Source organism: Ostrea edulis, chromosome 1, assembly GCF_947568905.1.
Source record: "Ostrea edulis chromosome 1, xbOstEdul1.1, whole genome shotgun sequence".
NCBI lineage: Eukaryota > Metazoa > Mollusca > Bivalvia > Ostreida > Ostreidae > Ostrea > Ostrea edulis.
The window spans coordinates 80,836,143-80,853,027 of NC_079164.1; the positions used below are offsets into that span (position 1 = coordinate 80,836,143).

The 16,885-nt window shown below is 33.9% G+C and overlaps 1 protein-coding gene across 1 annotated transcript in view; it reads right to left on the bottom strand.

Moving 5' to 3' along the window:
* LOC130054058 (uncharacterized) overlaps positions 1–16,885 on the bottom strand; it is a 1,204,346-nt gene that overhangs the window by 763,466 nt on the left and 423,995 nt on the right. The gene's annotated exons all lie outside the window — the stretch shown is intronic.

Below are 16,885 nucleotides of genomic sequence, written 5' to 3' on the forward strand. Positions count from 1 at the left end.
TTTAGCATTATCCAATCAAAATGAAGTGCACGTGCATGCGCGTGCAAATTGGTAATTTTGACCATGTAAATCAGTTAAGGGTCTCAATATCTACCAATGATATGAATTTCAAGCCATTTCAATGAACAACAAAAAAGTTAGACTGATTCCAAAGTTAGCGTACAAATTTTGTAATGCACGCGCATGCGTGCGCGTGCTGGCAAAATAACTATTATTTTTCATATGTACAAATGATATACTATCATCCCATTTAGGTTTTATATCGCTTCCTTCAATATTCTGATTTTCCATTTTTTGTACCAAAATTGCAATGCACGTGCGCGCGCGTGCATGCACGTTCAAAACAAAATGACTATCACTATGCACATCTACAAACGCTATACTATCATCCTGGAAAGTTTCATATCGATCCCTTTTGTAGTTTCTGAGAACACTACCGGACAAAAAAGTACCGGAGAAAAAGAATAATAATAATAATAATAATAACTAGTTCTAATTGTAACGGGGACCGTTACAGATGTTCCCCAAACCTCCCCCAATTAAAAAGTGATGTCCTTGTGAATCTATAGCAAAAAATCATTTTATTTTAGCCTTTAATTACATGTAGTACGTTCAATATGGTCATTTCAGTACCAAGAAATGAAAGAAAGCGTTGAACGTGCATACACGCGCACGCGTGTATGATTCCGATTTTTTGTTGATGTCGTTCAACAGGCATTTGTATCATATACCCACAGTATGAATTTCATAACGTTTCCACCAAATATAAGGAAGTTAAAGCGATTTTAAAATCGTCCAATCAGAAATCAGCACACGTGCATGCACGTGCTGAGCAGTAATTCTAACCACAGCAATTTGTAAGGAGTACCAAGATACATCTAAACCCCTAATATGAATAGAATTTGATGAAAAACAAAAACGTTATCGTCCTTTAAAAATTGAACATTTAAAAAACGTTGCACGCGCATGCGCGTGTGCGTTGGCATTTTTTGTTACACCAACATATAGATACACATATTGTCTACATATGCTGTGAATATCATCTCATTTGCTTCATAAATAAGATAGTTACAAACATTTTAGCATTATCCAATCAAAATGAAGCGCACGTGCATGCGCGTGCAAATTGGTAATTTTGACCATGTAAATCAGTTTAGGGTCTCAATATCTACCTATGATATGAATTTCAAGCCATTTCAATGAACAACAAAAAAGTTAGACTGATTCCAAAGTTAGCGTACAAATTTTGTAATGCGCGTGCACGCGCATGCGTGCGCGTGCTGGCAAAATAACTATTATTTTTCATATGTACAAATGATATACTATCATCCTATTTAGGTTTTATATCGCTTCCTTCAATATTCTGATTTTCCATTTTTTGTACCAAAATTGCAATGCACGTGCGCGCGCGTGCATGCACGTGCAAACAAAATGACTATCACTATGCACATCTACAAACGCTATACTATCATCCTGGAAAGTTTCATATCGATCCCTTTTGTAGTTTCTGAGAACACTACCGGACAAAAAAGTACCGGAGAAAAAGAATAATAATAATAATAATAATAATAATAATAAGAAACAGAGTAAAAACAATATGTTCCCAAACTTTGTTTGGGGAACATAATAATAATAATAAGAAACAGAGTAAAAACAATATGTTCCCAAACTTTGTTTGGGGAACATAATAATAACTAGATGCGATCTCGTTGCGAGCAACGAGTGGGTCTTCCGTCCAATTTTAGATGTGATGAGATAAGAATTTGACTGAGATTTTCATTCATAAATAATGATACAAATATATTGTCTAGACGTACAATTTAGCTTCGGTAATGTTTTACAAATATTGATCATTTAAGTGCTATAAATTAAAGAATCTCTGCCGCTCTTGGCCACTAATTAAAGTGGTCAGCTTTTTTTTCGACAAAAAAGTTAATAATGTTATTTACTGCGATACAAATTCGAGACTGATCAGGCGAGTCATGTTTCCCGGAGGCTTATTTTTTTTTTTATATCATTCTAGATATATCTCGCAAAACTGAACAAATTTTGTTCTACATGTCCTATTAAAATTTTCTTGAGAAAAAAGTTATTGATTGCGACATTTATCAGACTGTTAAGGCGAGTCATAAGACCCGTGGGCCTTTTTCTTGATATCGTTTGAAAAATCTTGCAAAACTGAACAACTTTTGTTCTACATGTCTTATCAAAAGTTTTTCGAAAAAAAAGTTATTGATTGTGACACTAATCAAACTGTTCAGGCGAGCCATGAGGCCCGTTCGCCTTTTTCATGATGTTGTTTGAAACATCTTGCAAAACTGAACAACTTTTGCTCTAGATGTCTCATTAAAAGTTTCTTGACTAAAATGTTATAGATTGCAACAATAACCCAACTGTTCAGGTGAGCCATGAGATCCACAGGCCTTATTCTTAACATCGTTAGTTAACTCTTGCGAATTTGAACTTTTGTTCTACATGTCTTATCAAAAGTTTCTCGAGAAAAAAGTTATTAATGTTATTAACTGTGATACAAATTCGACTGTTCAGGCGAGCCATGACGCTCGTAGGCCTATTTTTTAATATCATTAGATATATCTTGCAAAACTGAACAACTTTTACTCTACGTGTTTTATCAAAGTTTGGTGACGAAAAAGTTAATCATTGTAACAGAAATTCAATGGTTCAGGCGAGCCATGAGGCCCATTGGCTCATTTCTTGATACGACACGAAAGATCTCAATAAACTGTACAACTTTTGTTATATATGTCTGAACAAAATATTTACGAGTATAAAGTTATGCGACATTTATCACTGTTAAGGCGAGTCATAAGGCCCGTGGGCCTTTTTCTTGATATCGTTTGAAAGATCTTGCAAAACTGAACAACTTTTGTTCTACATGTCTTATCAAAAGATTCTCGAGAAAAAAGTTAGTAATTGTGACACTGATCAAACTGTTCAGGCGAGCCATGAGGCCCGTTCGCCTTTTTCATGATGTTGTTCGAAAGATCTTGCAAAACTGAACAACTTTTGTTCTAGATGTCTTATTAAAAGTTTCTTGACAAAAATGTTATAGATTGCAACAATAATCCAACTGTTCAGGTGAGCCATGAGACCCGCAGGCCTATTTCTTAACATCGTTAGTTAACGCTTGCGAAACTGAACAACTTTTGTTCTACATGTCTTGTCAAAAGGTTCTCGAGAAAAAAGTTATCAATGTTATTAATTGCGATACAAATTCGACTGTTCAGGCGAGCCATGACGCCCGGAAGCCTTTTTAAAGATATCTTTAAATAAATCTTGCAAAACTGAACAACTTTTATTCTACATGTCTTACCAAAAGTTTCGTGAGAAAAAACTTAATCATTGTAACAGAAATTCAATGGTTCAGGCGAGCCATGAGGCCCATGGGGCTATTTCTTGATATGACACGAAAGATCTCAATAAACTGTACAACTTTTGTTATATATATCTAAACAAAATATTTACGAGTAAAAAGTTCTGATTTAAAACGTGGAAAAAAATTGGACACTTTTTAAAACTCCATTTTCGACCCCTACCGAGCTTCCATACTAGGCACTTCCGGAAATTTTTAAAACCCAGGTGCACAACTACAACATGTCGTCTAACATCACTGAAAATTTCAGCACTCTAGCTTTTATCGTTTTTGAGTTTTTGTCTGGACAAAATGGTCATCTGAAAATCGATAAAAGGGGGATAACTTCCAACCGGAAGTGAATTTTCAAAAATTCAAAAAGAGATATAAACTTCAAATAGCAATGCATCAACCCTGAAAATTTGAAGTAAATCGGTCAAGCCATCTCTGAGAAATCCTCTGCACAAAATCGGTAAGGAAAAAAAAAAGAATAAAAATAATAATAATAAGAAGAAGAAAAGTGAAAAATCAACAATAGAATAATAGAAGGGTCTTCCGCTGAAGACGGAAGACCCTAATAATAATAAGAAAAGTGAAAAATCAACAATAGAATAATAGAAGGGTCTTCCGCTGAAGACGGAAGACCCTAATAATAATAATAATAACTAGTACTTATTGTAACGGGGACCGTTACAGATGTTCCCCAAACATTCCCCCATTTAGTAAGTGGTGACATTTATATCAGTACAAGCTGTTTTGACCATTGCAAACTGTGTAGCATGTGAATATATAACTATCTTTTAACGTTCAGTCCATTCCATACTAGTTCAAATCAGTTATAAAGATCTGAGAGTTTTGTGCACGTGCACGTACGTGCTTGCACGTGCATATAGATAATTCGACCATCTCGATACATTACAAGTCTTACCATATGAGTACAAGAGAAGTTTCACAACTGTTCAATGAAAAACGACAAATTAACGGCAACTCAAAACTACAAAGACCGAAATCAATGCACGTGCATACACGTGCGCGTGAGTACGACACAGCAATTTTGTTGATGCTATTCAATAGACATTTGAACAATATACTTACTATATGAATTTGGTATCGATCGCCTCTCTCATAAGAAAGTTGTTGGGATTTCAAAATCGTCCAATCAGAATTAAGCGCACGTGCATTCGCGTGGAGGGAAGTGATTTCGAGACTATTAATAAATTGAGAGGCCCAAAACATACCTGCAACCTAATTTTCAAACCTATTCATTGCAATCTCAAAATGTTATAGACCAATACTTCAATTTAGACGTCAAAAATTACAATGCACGCGCATTCACGCGCACGCAATTTTGATAATGGAAAATTTGTTGACACCATTTCATAGACATTCATATCATAGATCCTCAGGGTAAATTTGAATTTATTTCAGTTTTTAATTCAATAGTTATAACCATTTTAGTACCCGAAAAATGAAAGAAAAACTATGCACGTGCATACACGGGCACGTGAGTATGACTCAGCATCAATGTTGATGTCATTCAATAGACATTTGATAGATATACTTACAGTATAAATTTCTTTTTGTTTCCATCATTTATAAGAAAGTTATGGCGATTTGAAAATCGTCCAATCAGAATTTAGCACACGTGCATGCACGTGCCGGATAGTTAATATGACTGTACTCATTTGTTAAGAATATCAAGATACATACACAATACAAGATTGAAAAGATTTTGACAAAAAACAAAAAAGTTATGGTCATTGAATTAATTGAATATTCAAATGTCAATGCACGTGCGTGCGCATGCGCGTTTGCAATTTTTGAAACTCAGTTTTGTAGATATTTATAATCTTTACCTATCCTGTAAATATCATCAAATTGCTTTAATTTACACGAAAGTTATAAACGGTTTTGTATTATCCAATCAAATTAAAGCACACGTGCATTCGCGTGCAGAATTGAAATTTTGACGATGCCAAACAGTTAAGGGTCCAAAGTTATACCTATGATATAAATAGCAAACGATTTCATTGAAAAATAAAAAAGTTAGACGAATTCCAAAATTTGTAAACAAAAAATCCAATGCACGTGCATGCACATGCATACATTTTCAGACAAAATGACGTTCATTCCGCACATCTACATAGAGTATTCTATCATCCTAAAAAGGTTTCATCTTGATCCCTTCAGTAGTTTCTGAGAACACTCGTGGACAAAAAAGGGTGACAAGAATAAAGAAAGAATAATAATAATAATAATAATAACTAGTACTTATTGTAACGGGGACCGTTACAGATGTTCCCCAAACATTCCCCCATTTAGTAAGTGGTGACATTTATTTCAGTACAAGTGGTTTTGACCATTGCAAACTGTGTAGCATGTGAATATATAACTATCTTATAACGTTCAGTCCATTTCATACTAGTTCAAATCAGTTATAAAGATCTGAGAGTTTTGTGCACGTGCACGCACGTGCATGCACGTGCATATAAATAATTCGACCATCTCGATACAAAACAAGTCTTACTATATGAGTACAAGAGAAGTTTCACAACTGTTCAATGAAAAACGACAAATTAACGGCAACTCAAAACTACAAAGACCGAAATCAATGCACGTGAATACACGTGCGCGTGAATACGACACAGCAATTTTGTTGATGCTAATCAATAGACATTTGAACAATATACTTACTATATGAATTTGATATCGATTGCTTCACTCATAAGAAAGTTATTGGGATTTCAAAATCGTCCAATCAGAATTAAGTGCACGTGCATGTGCATGTAGGGAAGTGATTTTGAGACTATTAATAAATTGAGAGGCCTAAAACATACCTGCAACCTAATTTTCAAACCTATTCATTGCAATCTCAAAATGTTATAGACCAATACTTAAATTTTGACGTCAAAAATTACAATGCACGCGCATTCACGAGCACGCGATTTTGATAATGGAAAATTTGTTGACACCATTTCATAGACATTCATATCATAGATCCTCAGGGTAAATTTGAATTCATTTCAGTTTTTAATTCAATAGTTATGACCAGTTTAGTACCCGAAAAATGAAAGAAAAGCTATGCACGTGCATACACGGGCACATGAGTATGACTCGGCATCAATGTTGATGTCATTCAATAGACATTTGATAGATATACTTACAGTAAAAATTTCATATTGTTTCCATCATTTATAAGAAAGTTATGGCGATTTGAAAATCGTCCAATCAGAATTTAGCACACGTGCATGCACGTGCCGGATGGTAATTATGACTGTACACTTTTGTTAAGAATATCAAGATACATATACAATACAAGTTTGAAAAGATTTTGACAAAAAACAAAAAAGTTATGGTCATTGAATTAATTGAATATTCAAATGTCAATGCACGTGCGTGCGCATGCGCGTTTTGCATTTTTGAAACTTAGATTTGTAGATATTTATAATCTTTACCTATCCTGTAAATATCATCAAATTGTCTTAATTTTCATGAATGTTATCAACGGTTTTGTATTATCCAATCAAATTAAAGCACACGTGCATGCACGTGCAAAATTGAAATTTTTACGATGCCAAACGGTTAAGGGTCTCAAGTTATACCTGCAATATAAATATCAAACGATTTCATTGAAAAATAAAAAAGTTAGACGAATTCCAAAATTTGTAAACAAAAAATCCAATGCACGTGCATGCACATGCATGCATTTTCAGACAAAATGACGTTCGTTCCGCACATCTACATAGAGTATTCTATCATCCTAAAAAGGTTTCATCTTGATCCCTTCAGTAGTTTCTGAGAACACTCGTGGACAAAAAAGGGTGACAAGAATAAAGAAAGAATAATAATAATAATAATAAGAAACAGAGTAAAACCAATATGTTCCCAAACTTTGTTTGGGGAACATAATAAGAAACAGAGTAAAACCAATATGTTCCCAAACTTTGTTTGGGGAACATAATAATATTACGTAACGGAAATTCTGGTAGCATACGTTACACTCAGATAAAATATTTTTTAATGATTTCTCTATAAGATTGCAAAGAACAATCATCAGAGATTAATCCCCTCATTTCTAAGATATATAATGAAAAGATGCCGAATTCTAGCAAATTGATAAATGTAGAGTTACATATATCATAAATAAGACAGTAGCAGAGAAAAGCATGGCCTGTATTTCTTGCAGAGGATATCTGTATATGCTAGTGAATACGGGAATAATAACACATTTGTTTCTTCATAACATAGTTGATATTCAACAAACATATCATTAATGATGATATTTTGTTAATATGTAGTTCAATATTTGATGTCTAATCAACGTATGTTACCAGCGTTCTACTCAATGCAATTCTTACACCAGAGGAATTTCGAGATATTTGGAATACGATATACATTCTTTGATATCAGAAGAACAAATTCAGACCAAAACATTCCATCTGCTTAATCAATATTGTATATCAAACATTGCAGTTGTTGTAACCGTACTTACCGTAAGAAAAAAATAATCCTAATTCTCAAAGTTTAACACGTATTGACTTTCAAACTCAAATGTTCATAGTAGACGTTCACGTCGTATACCACATCATGCAGACAGAGAGCAAAAATACGCGGGAAATACGCAAGATCGCGACTACTTTTTCCGTCTTGCTTTTAAAATTTACTTTCCCTTTCAAAGTCTCGCGAGACCCAGAGTATGCGAGAATTTGGGCATGTTGGTAAATAATACCATTTAGGTAGGCGTGCGGTCGGTCTGCCGGATTACTTCTAACGCCTACAATACCAGTTTTGCAACTTTTGTCGTGATCAATTCACCTGATTTTAACAATGGTGCACTATCATTGCATTGCAGTAGACTGTAGTAATGATTCAAGAAAGAAACCTAATACGCAGAAATATCCACAAATGATAGATTTTAATGGAAATTATGTGGATTTTTTCCCACTGCTGTCAGCCAGAAAATTTCCAAAGCTGAGAAGAGCTTGCGTCAAAACATATAGCTTCACGAGACAAATTCGTTTCATTTTTCCTGTATCCAGACGTTTCACACACCTTTCATTTACAAATGCTTTTAATTGTGGAATGCACAGATTAAATCGTCTTCGATGCCATGTTTGAATAAACAAAAAATTCCCAAAATAGACACGCTTTTCCGGACTTCTTTACAAGAGAGTTCCGCTAACTCGGTATTTACGATTTTGCGCATTGTTATACCATTCCCTTTAATTAATTTTTCGGTAACGAATGTTACATCTTGACACGTTTGTCAAATTCCAGACCAACCATTGACTTCTGCAAAAGAAATGTTTATATTTTCATTCTCTGTACACTACGAGATTTTCATAAAAGGAATAACATTTGCTCTGCAAATACGTTTTGATAAAAAGTTTATTGTATCCTATGTTACATTTCTTAAATCGAAATGCAAAATTTTGAGAATAATGATAACTTCTTCTCAATGTCACATCCAAATATCGCTTGATGAATATTTTCCCAAAGTTTTTGAATATTTTAGCGCCAAAATAGATCAAAAACATAAAGATAATACGAAATCTTTGCAGGGCCGTAACTGCCGATGAGGCAGACGAGGCAACTGCCTCGTCTGATTTTTTGGCAAAAAAGAAAATAAAATTATATAAATGTTATATTATAGGATATATGTTTAAAATGAAGACAAGCACCTTTGTCTTTGACACCATATTACGATTCTTTACATAGTACAAATGAAACACAAACATGATAAATTGGGATTTAAAAAGTGTCATTTTCAGTCGTAAAGTCAATCGGCGGCCCCCAATCCCCTGCCTCCCCTGATTTAGAACCCTACTTACGGCCCTGCTTTGTCCATACATTGGGTGTTTAATTGACTCTATGATCACAGAATATAATCTGGCGACATGGAGTAATATATGCACCACTGCTTAAAATCATACGCAAAAGGTGTTAAACTTTTATTGAATGAAAATTTAGGTAATACAAATGATATTTACGCAAAGAAAATTAAAAAATACGCTCTCAGATTTTTATATTTGCTTGTTCAATTTTAAAAATTGAGTCGGCGACAGTCACGTATGTTACAAAATTAGGGTATCTACGCTTCCTACCAAGTTTATAAGTAAAGGGGAAATAAAAAGTGTACCACGCCTAGGGAGGCTATGGGTCCATGAATGTATAGCACACAATATATATGATTTGATATAGCTTATTTTCTAATAAAGTGCCGGCGATATCGATTGCACGCTTTTATTGACTTTGAGGGTACTGACTAAAACCCGGTCTCGGTCCCGGTCTTCGGTCTCGGTCCCGGTCTTCGGTCTCGGTCCCGTGACTAAAACCCGGTCTTCGGTCCCGGTCCCAGATACTTTTATTCGATAAAAACAGAATATATCAGGATATTTGAGCCCCATTTCTCATTAACTTAGGTATGACATCTCATGCCTGCATTCTGATAGTAAATTGATCATATTATTTTCTTCTTTCGTAAAACATTATGTGAAAACTCCGGGACCGGTGGGACCGAGAAATAAAAACAACGCTAAAAGCCGGTCCCGGTCTCAACATTTTCCCTCAATAGCCGCTTTAATCTACCTTTTCATAAAAAAGATAAGGACGTGATACTCAATGGCATCCCTTTGTATACATATATTTCTGATTTATTGTGTGTGTAGGTTTTTTTATTCCAATATTCTTTTTAAATTATATTTAGATCTATGCCAGAATCGAACTCAACTACATAAACGTGACATTTTCTCCCAAATGATCGCGTTACACTACCTTTTTATAAGAAGATAAGGATGTAGAAGGAAAATAATATATATGTACTTATCCTGGTGTATTTGTTTGTAATTTACAATTAGTTTATTTGTTCATTTATTTTATTTCTTCCCGTCAAAATCTGTTTTCAAAGATTCATGTTTTGTATTCCGAACCCGATCTCTTTATATGGGTATATATTTTAAATATATTTGTATATAACCAATGAATAATAACTATAAAATATTTTTTCCTTTCTTATTTGATACTTGGTTTTCTTTTTTTCAGTTTTGGTTCTTTTAGATACAATGCTTTAAAAAAATCCACCTAATATATCTATCGTATCTATAGAAGTGTTTACTTATACAGAAGATACCCTCTGACTTTAGATGATCTTCAAATAATCTATGGTATGTTTTACTGTAATATTATGTGGTAACTATATCTATTGTGAATAGTTATATACGTATGTGTACAAACATATTAATTATGCTGCACAAAAACTGTTTGTTTCCTATTTTCAAAATATCTTATATTTCAAAGTGCAAAAATTTGACATAAACTGACAAATTTACATACAATGAAATCTACATTTATAAATATGCAAGACATACATGTAAATTCATTTAAGAAATAAATTTCAGTTTTGAAAATACAAATAGGCCTACTATTGCATTTTATACCCTCATGTATTTTTACTAACCATTCAAAAGTTATGGCTAAGGTTAAAGATTTTCAAAAGTAGGTCAAATTTGAAAGGTGAAGAATTGCATGTAAAGAAAGGTCTTGTCGCAAGGAGTGCACATGTGAAATATGAAAACCCTATCAACATGCATTCAAAAGTTATGCCGAAGGTTCAAGTTTTTGCTGACAAACAGACGGATGGACCAAAAACTATATATCCGATTACGGGGGCATAAAAATGAAATTTAACATTTGCTAAGCATCATTCTTGTATCCAGAATCTTTCTGGAAAGGGGGGGGGGGGGATTGTTGTTGACAAGAGTGCACATTAATTTTGTTTCGCTATCAACAATAATTATATTCATGTTTCAATAATTATAATAAAATTCAAGGACACTATTTGGTTGTTTTTTTTTTTTTTTCATTTCACTAATGAACATAATTTTTTTAAGTACTTCATACATCGTACATTCTGGACTCATATTTTGCACGTGCACTCTACTTTGTATCATAGAGGCTTTTCCTCCCCGATTAAAACAACTAATATAACGTCATAATTTAACAAGTTAATGCGATTCTCACGATGCACTCGTAAATATGAGAGAGAGAGAGAGAGAGAGAGAGAGAGAGAGAGAGAGAGAGAGCGAGAGAGAGAGAGAGAGAGAGAGAGAGAGAGAGAGAGAGAGAGAGAGAGAGCAGTCAGCCGTATATACATGTACATATACAGAGACCCGATTCGGAATACACCAACATTGAATTTGAAAATTTTATCAATCGTGTGGTCAGGTGTTTGACCTAAATGAAAAAAAAAATGAATTAATTTTGTAAAAACTACACCCAACAGTAAATTACAAACAAATACACCAGGATAAGTACATATATATTATTTCTCTTCTACATCTTTATCCTTTTATGAAAATGTAATGTAACGCGTTCATTTGGGAGGAAAAGAAATCACGCAGTTGAGTTCGATTTTGACATAAAAAGGAAAATTGGAATAAAACACAAACATACAATAAATCAGAAACATACATGTGCATACAAAGGAATGGCATTGAATATAACACCTTTATCTTTTTTAATGAAAAAGTAGATTAAAGCGGCTATTTAGGAAAAATAAAAAATATCGAGACCGGGACCGGCTTTTAGCACTGTTTTTACTTCTCGGTCCCACCGGTCCCAGAGTTTTCACATCCTATTTTACGAAAGACGACATTAATATGATCAATCAACTATCAAAATGCAGGCATGATATGTCATATCTAAATTAACGAGAAATTGGGGCTAAAATATTCTGATAAATTCTGTTTTTATCGAATAAAAAAATCTGGGACCGGGACCGAAGACCGGGTTTTAGTCACGGAACCGAGACCGAAGACCGGGACCGAGACCGGGTTTTAGTCAGTACCGATTTTGAGTGTTCTGATTACTTTGATAAGGTCTACTTGAAATTCAGTCAAGAGAAACCTCGCGTAGCCCCGGTCACAAAGTCAAATTTCCGCATCTTGCAGCTTCGTGAGAACGGATGTTGTGGTTGTTGTCGGGATGTTCATTCACTGTTGTGACTTGGTCAGATATTATACAACGGGTTCTCGTGTATACATTGAGTTATTAAGTACAATAAATGTTGTTCTTTGGAATTGTATGTGTTATGATGTAGATTCAAAGCTTCAGCGATCCACCAACACAGTTATTCATATTTATTGTACATGTATGATATTGGGTTCATGCGTACATGTATGTACCTTAAACCATGCGTAATATTTTCATAAATGTACTCATTGCTACCAGAACTGTGCATTCTATATGATAGTAATGGATACATATTTTCGGTATTTAAAGAAAGAAATTTAAGAAAAAAATATTACACAGAAATGAAATTATGTTATTCTCCAATCACAAGACAAAACACAAATTAACAAATAACCACTGACTGGATGAAAGAGTATGCACTTCATGTCATAATAATGATTTGGCTGATGAGTTTCGTTATTTATTCAAATGTACTGATGAAACTATTAAAAAATCAAGATTGGAAAACTTAGATATTATACAAATAGACCAGATAGATATAAATTTAAACAGCTTCTTAATTGTAAAAATGTTATTGTGCTTAAAAGATTATGCAAATTTTTAATGGTTATAAGGGAGAGGGCATGTCCTCCATGTTAACTGCATGCTATGTACAATATTGTATTATATATTACGAATTACTTCTTTACAATACACATGTTGTATTTACTTGAGAATAAATAATTTTATTGTTTGTTGTGGATTGCTCTGAACGTATTTCTTCTCTGACATGCATTCTTTTGACACACTCATCATTTACTTTGTAATCTACTTGGTAAATACACATTCGTTAATTTAGCTAGAATACGTAATCCATCTAATGCTGTCTAAAACAACGTCAAATATAAATGTAGCGTTTTCATAAAGCAAAAATGAATATAGATTGGTAACTTGATATGAATGGCGAACTGCCTTCCCCAGTATACAAAATATCGGGTATCTGATTAATTGGATTACTGCTAATTAGTTATAAGAACACAGCGATTTATCAACTGGAATTCTGTCGTGATCCATCAATGTGTTTGATCGAGCTTACCTACATACGTACAAATTGAAAGATCTTTTAAACTGGTGCTTGATTTTTAAAATGACCAGGTGTTCCTATTCCTAAATAATAGGTTCTGGACAAAAAGGGGGAAATTTACAAAAGATGAATTGGACTCGGCAAGGAAGTCATGATTGTAAGGACAATGGAATTTGTCATATTAAACACACAAAACAAACGTCATCAATCAACTGCCTGAACATGGCTCTGTCGTGTAATACTTTCAATATACCTGATTTTACTTCACACGAAGCTCCATGGCAAGGTCGTAGGAAAAGCCTCGTCACAGCGATTTCTCCCTACTCTCTCACTTGTAGTTCAGATAAGGGGGTCCATGCAATGTCATAGCCAAAATGTTCATCAGACATGATAGACCTTGCCGTAGGGAGTACACCCACTAGATATCAGAAATCTCTCTCTATCTCTCTCTCTCTCTCTCTCTCTCTCTCTCTCTCTCTCTCTCATACAGCTAAAAATCAAAGTTGGAAGTTTTCATTAAGTAGGTCAAGGTTATGAGGTCATTAAAATTGTTAAAAACATTTAAAGGTGTTGTCAAAAGGATTGCACTTTAATACTATAACCATCTCCTTTAAGGTTGATCGATCCTCATATGATGTCATAGGTTTTTGCAAAAATCTTAATAAATTAAACTTTGCACATGATAGAAATATATCTTTCTGAGGAATGTTATTCACTGGATATAATAATATATCTGGTAAACCAATAATACTGAAAAAGTTTATATTTTCCAGAGATAATAATTAATTATGATTTTAAAAATGTTGTCAGGGGCAATAACTCCTATGCTGGAATTTCCTCTACTGGATGTCTATTATACATCGGTTTCCCTAATATCCACAATTAATCTATACATATTTATGAATTAGCAGTGTTTTAAAACTGTTGATATTTAACTTTTGTCATTTCAACAAGTTTTTATCTATTTTTATCATTCTGTTTAACAAAAATGTGTGATTTTTTTATGTTGATGTATACTTCTGGTTTTGTTTCTCTGACATGTTTAAAAAGATGGTAACATATACATTTTCTTTGGTAATTAATTGAATAAAACTATATTGAGTGGAAATTAATAAAGTTTTTCCACTTTTAACCATTAATATTGATAAGTCATATGAGGATGGAGCAACCTTAAATATAGATAAGAAATGTTTACGATTTTTGTCACAAATGGATACGTGAAAAGTTATATACAAGCTCGAATCGTCGATTTCAGGGTATACATCAACAAGCCATGCTATCCCTCTCAACACCCTTACCCCGTGCCTCGTTTATTCACAAACGCTAAAACAGGAATCCCCACTAGTAAACAAATAATCGAAAAATTTAAGAGAGAGGTTGAATAACTGTAAAGCACTTCAAAATCACGTTGCATAATATTCGAAGCGCAGTTCATCTACATTTCTGCATCATTTGCGTTTGTGGGAAATAGTGATTCATAGCTACTCGGTAATTGCCGCTTCGTGATAGAAATAATAGATCAAATGACGATGCAGCATTAATGGGGTTGCTGAATCGCAATTTTTACATCGAGAGACTATTGAAACCTGCAGCTGCCATAATATTTTTGGCGTACCATCGCCACAATATTACAATGATACGAAAAGGGGAATGCAATGGTATGATGGTGGTGACGATGAATATAAATGTACGATACATGATAATGTTAGGATATCATATCCATACGTGGTTTACTAAATGTCGGGAAATAAGCCTTCCCAGGGTCGTTGCGCGGTCAAGCGAGCGAGGTCCCAATCCGCGCAACAAACGAGGGCGAGGATATTTCCCCTAATATGTATTTTCTCGATAGAATATGCATATAGCTTTGCTGAGTTTTTTTCGCTATACATAGATTTAGCTATGATTTTTTTTTTTACAAACCATTGTTGCACAATTCAACTAGTTATTAAAACGATAAATAAATATATATATCGGAAACTCGTCTTTTTGTTAAATTAAAAAATATATTTATTACACCACCTAATCATTTCTTTGGAGAAAGAAATGAACATTTTCTCATCATCTTTACTAAGATTCAAAAAGAGTATAGTTCTAAAATTAAAATTCTATCTCTCCATGTAGTAACCCTCTTTAACATCAATCGGAGTCTCACTTTCGATTTGGAGTTACTGGTCCTGAGGTGAATCTAAACTCTTACTCCAGAAGCAGAGCTCTATGGAGCGCCAAATTAACATAAACTTAAATAATTGAAGATATCTTTAATTATTTGAAGACATCATCCATTCACTTATTGCGCGCATTAACTCAGTTATTGCCCTCACCAATTGAATTCAATTACTGCTCTCATCAATTAAATTAATGCGTGCATCAATTGAATGGATGAGAGCAATAATTGATTTGATGCACGCATTAATTCAATTGATGGGAACAATAATTGATTCGATGCGCGCATCAAATCGATTTTTGCTCTCATCAATTCAATTGATGCGCACAACAATGTGGTGAATTTATTGCTCGCTAAATTTAATTTGGAGCTCGGTATAAATGATTTGATGATATCTTTAATTATTTACAATGCTTTTGTATAAGGAATTAATGCGCCATCAATTCTTTAAAGGAAAGTAACAATTCAATTAAAGAGATCATTAATTCAATTGTATATATGTTGAATTGAAGATATCTTTAATTATAAAGTTGCTCTCTCTAAAAGACTTATTGTGAGCATCAACTGAAGTAATGGTACCATTAATTCAATTGAAGAGAGCAATAATTCAATTATTGCGCGCATTAACTGAATTGGTGCGAGCTACAAGTCTGTTGAAGAGAGCGATGATTAAATTATTGTAATCATTATTTGAATTGATGCGCTTATCAATTGAATCAATGCTCTCTTTCAATTGCATTGTAGCGTTCATCAATTCATTTGTTAAAAATTACAGCTAGTACTGCTTTAACCTTACAAGAGACCCAAGTTCTACTATGTTAACACGATCGAGTCGACTTGCTCTTGCTTTAGACCATGCATGTCGCGCGACATCACAGATAATTAACCAAACGCGTTCAGATGTTAGCCGATAAGGGTCCATGCAAATTCTAATTAAAAATCATTTAAAGCTCAGAAGTGTGACCATTACCAAAGACTTCTTCTTTGACAACTGCATTGTCCACTCTTGTGTTTACATCCGTGAGTCTCTCGCATATCTATTAAATAGGACTCGATTTAGGGATGTAAAGCCCTGGGGATGACCATGTGGACAAACTTGAACATATAACAGGTGAAAATGTTCGAAATTCTTTTCATAACTTATTTTTAGTTGTTTTGCAAATCCTGGTATATCACCGTGAAAAAAATGCTCTGCACCCTCTTCTGGCTCAAGGGACAACAACCCTGTTGTTTCCATCTTTGAATGTACATACACAATTCAACTTTATTGATATTTCGCAATTTACGATATAAGCTCGGCATGAATGTTACTGGC